Source organism: Saccopteryx leptura, chromosome 2 (assembly GCF_036850995.1).
Source record: "Saccopteryx leptura isolate mSacLep1 chromosome 2, mSacLep1_pri_phased_curated, whole genome shotgun sequence".
Classification (NCBI taxonomy): Eukaryota; Metazoa; Chordata; class Mammalia; order Chiroptera; family Emballonuridae; genus Saccopteryx; species Saccopteryx leptura.
In genome coordinates, this window is record NC_089504.1 from 241834163 (window position 1) to 241837869 (window position 3707).

Here is a 3707-nt window from a genome sequence, read left to right on the forward strand (position 1 = left end):
CGGTAAAATTCCCCATCTTAAGATGCTTAACTTAATCACAGCTGCATGTTATGCCATGCGAAGTCACAGACTCACAGGTTCCAGGGATGAGGATGGGAAGGCTTTTGCAGGCCATTGTTCTGCCTACCAGAAATTTCCCACCTCTGACCTAAACCAGCGTCCTCTCTCCCTCTCTGTAACCCTCCACTCCTTCAATCCCCCAGAGCACCTGCCACCTCAGGGTCATCCTGGAACTCTTTGTCCATCTGTAAATCTCCCTCCCAAGAAGAGAATCTATGGGGCAGGGACCTTGTCTCTTGTTCACAGCTGATGGCCCAAGGCTTAGAACAATGCAGGCACATAGTAGGTGCTCAATAAAATGAAGCGTGGTTGATTGTCATCAAGAACTGACCACCTGCTTTTTTTATTGGAATGTAGGGACCACAAGGGCAGCTTTCCTTATTGATGGCTCTTTCTTTCTTAACTGTATTCGTTTATTTTAAAGAGAAAAGAAAGGAGAGAGAGCAGAGAGAGAAACATCGATTTGTTGTTCCACTTATTTATTCATTCATTGGTAGATTCTTGTATGTGCCAGCTAGGGATTGAACCCACTATCATAGCATATGAGGACAACACTCTAACCAACTGAGCTATCCTGCCATGGCTGATGGCTCCATCTTGACGAGGCATCAATGCACAAATGTTAAGTGGCCTGACGGTACCTATCCAGACTCAGTGTCCTGCGCCTGCCTGCCCCAGGACAAATAGAGCACAGGCCTCTGTGTATACCCCCCACACACACACACATCTGCACACAAATCCACACAGCTGAGGAGTGTCCCAACACCCTGGGGGCTTCTGAGGGGGAAACTATAAACATACATAGGAAAATGGGGTGTTGGTGACGTCACTGCCGCCCTGCATGAGCCCTCCAGGACCAGGCTGCTCTATCCCAGCCCCAAGTTCTTTCCCAGCCTTGTCAAACAGTCCAGTGATTTATCCACGTGCCTCCTGTGTGTCCATGTCCAAATGTGTGAAAGAAAATGAAATTCTTCCAAGGGTGGTGACGTGACATTTTCTCTGCCCTCAAATTCCTACCAACCAAGTTCCACCCCACCCCCACCCCAGACTAGGTGCTTAAAAACACAACGGGGGGGGGGGGGGGGGAGAGAAGCGATGGTGAGAGGAAGAAATTAAATCTGACTGCTTAGTTTCCCTGCCCAAAATTCTTCTTCTGTGGGTTCTATTTTCCTGGCATTGTCTCTTACTAGCTATGTGACCTTGGGCAAGTTGCTTAACCTCTCTGTGCCTCAGTTTCCTTAAGTAAGATATGAGGATAACAATAGTGACCAACCTCATTGAGCTGTTGTGAGGAAGAAGTGATCCGATACATGGAAAGCACTCAGCACAGAACCGGACACAAAGTAAGCACTCAAAACGTGTGGAAATTAGTTTGGTGGTTCCTCATAAAGCTAAACATAAAATTATCATCTGACCCAGCAATACCACTATTAGGTAAATACCCAAAAGTGCTGAAAACATATATCTATACATTGTACATGAATATTCAGAGCAGCATTATTCACAACAGCCAAAAGGTGGGAACAAGCCAAATGCTCATCAAGGGATGAATGGATAAACAACATGTCGCAGACCCATACAATGGAATGCCATTTAGCCATAAAAGAATGAAAAACAGACACATGCTACAACCTGGAGGACCAGTGACAATCTTATGCTAAGTGAAAGAGGCCAGTCACCAGAAAAAGTCACCTATCATATGATTCCATTTATAATGTTTGATATATGGCCTGACCTGTGGTGGCGCAGTGGATAAAGCGTCAACCTGGAAACACTGAGGTTGCCGGTTCAAAACCCTGCACTTGCCTGGTCAAGGCACATATGGGAGTTGATGCTTCCTGCTCTTCTCCCCTTCTCTCTCTCTCTCTCCCCTCTCTATAATGAATAAGTAAAATCTAAAACAAAAAAAAAAAAACTATAATGTTTGATATAGGTAAACCTACAGAGACAGAAAGCAGATGAGTGGTTGCCTAGGTCTGGGGTGGGGAGAATGAGGAATGATTATTTAACAGGCATGGTGTTCTTCTGGAATAATGAAAAAGTTTTGGAACTAGATAGAGGTGGTAGTTACACAATGTTGTGATGTACTCCATGCTACTGAATCGTTTTTTCATGACTGTCCCTTTGTTCAAGTTGTTCCCTTGACCTAAGGTTTCTCAACCTTGGCACTATTGACATTTTGGGACTAGATAATTTTTTGTGGTGGGGGCTGTTTCTATTCACTGTAGGATGTTTAACAGCATCCTTTACCTCTACCTACTAGATGCCAATAAGATCGCCAGTTGTGACAACCAGAAATGTCTCCAGACATTGCCAAATGTTATTTGGAGGGACTAAATCTCTCCTGGTTGAGAACCACTCGCATGACTGAAAATGATCTCATTGCTTACCTACTGTGGTAGATCCAGTCATGCTTCCCAAGTACTCCTCAAATATCTTTCCCAGCCCCTTGCCATAGGTTGAGGCCATGTGACAAGTTCTAGCCAATGAACTGTGGGTAGGAACTACATGCTTCAGTTCCATGTTGAGACGATGAAAAGCCCATGTAAGATTCCCTAGTCTCTCCCTTCTCCTGTCACAGTGGCCAAGGAAGCCAAGTGTCTCACATGGCAAGTCGGCAGAATGGAAATACTTTGAGTCACTGGGTGGAGTAGAATCCTCACCAACCTGTGATGGACATGCAGGGCTAGCAGGAAACTTTGTTGTGTCAAGCTGTTAAGATTTTTGAGGTCAGTTTGTTACCACCTCGTAACCTACCCTACCCTGATTAATACACACACCTTAGAAAAACTCTTCTTCATCCTTCAAAACCTAAAACTTATCTTCTCAGTGAAATGATTTTATTTTCTTGATGCAGCATTCCCAGAAGTACTGTAATACTGGGTCAATTCACAGAGTGGAGATAGCAAGCTCCTATTCCATCTCCCTGCTCCAAAACTACATTTAATATATTTTCCTCAGACAGAGGATGTAGCAGCTATTAAACTAATAAGAACAGATATCACACTTGATTTTAGCCAAATGGCCTTATGGAAGAGGAATTTTTAAACTATTTGTTAGTGAGTTAGTTGTTAGGACAAGGTAAACCCACTTAATCAGCCTGTAGTTATTCAGAATGGGATTAGACCTTTGACCCTAGCTGGATCAGTCCATTCTTTCTCACTGACTTCAGAAACACAGGGACGGACAATGGTCAATCTGTATCAAATCCTAGAAGTAAAAGCAGTCATGTACAACTAGGGTTGGAGTGGTCACTGGCATCCATTGGGTGCTGAACCAGAGAAAACTATGCTTCAAAAAAGAAAGATTGAGACAGATGTACAGAGAGAAACAAAGGTTAGATGCCACATGGTCCTAGCAAGATAAAGAAAGTAACAACTAATTCTGATCTTCCAGTTTCCCATTCTGATCCCTTCTGAGAATGGCCTCAGAGGGGGTTTTGTTTCCTACAAACAACAAAAAAAAAACCTTCAGACATAAATGATTATTTCTAGAATAGGTTGCATAACTTTTTTTTTTTTTTTTTTTTACAGAGACAGAGAGTGAGTCAGAGAGAGGGATAGACAGGGACAGACAGACAGGAATGGAGAGAGATGAGAAGCATCAATCATTAGTTTTTCGTTGCACATTGTGACACCTTAGTTGTT

The 3707-nt window shown here is 43.4% G+C and overlaps 1 non-coding gene across 1 annotated transcript; it reads right to left on the bottom strand.

Annotated features, from left to right (window-relative positions):
- Positions 1–2906: 2906 nt before the first annotated feature.
- Positions 2907–3102, bottom strand: LOC136396261 (U2 spliceosomal RNA). The gene has a single exon (XR_010749647.1). It is a non-coding gene; the product is annotated as a U2 spliceosomal RNA (small nuclear RNA).
- Between the last annotated feature and the right edge of the window lie 605 nt (positions 3103–3707).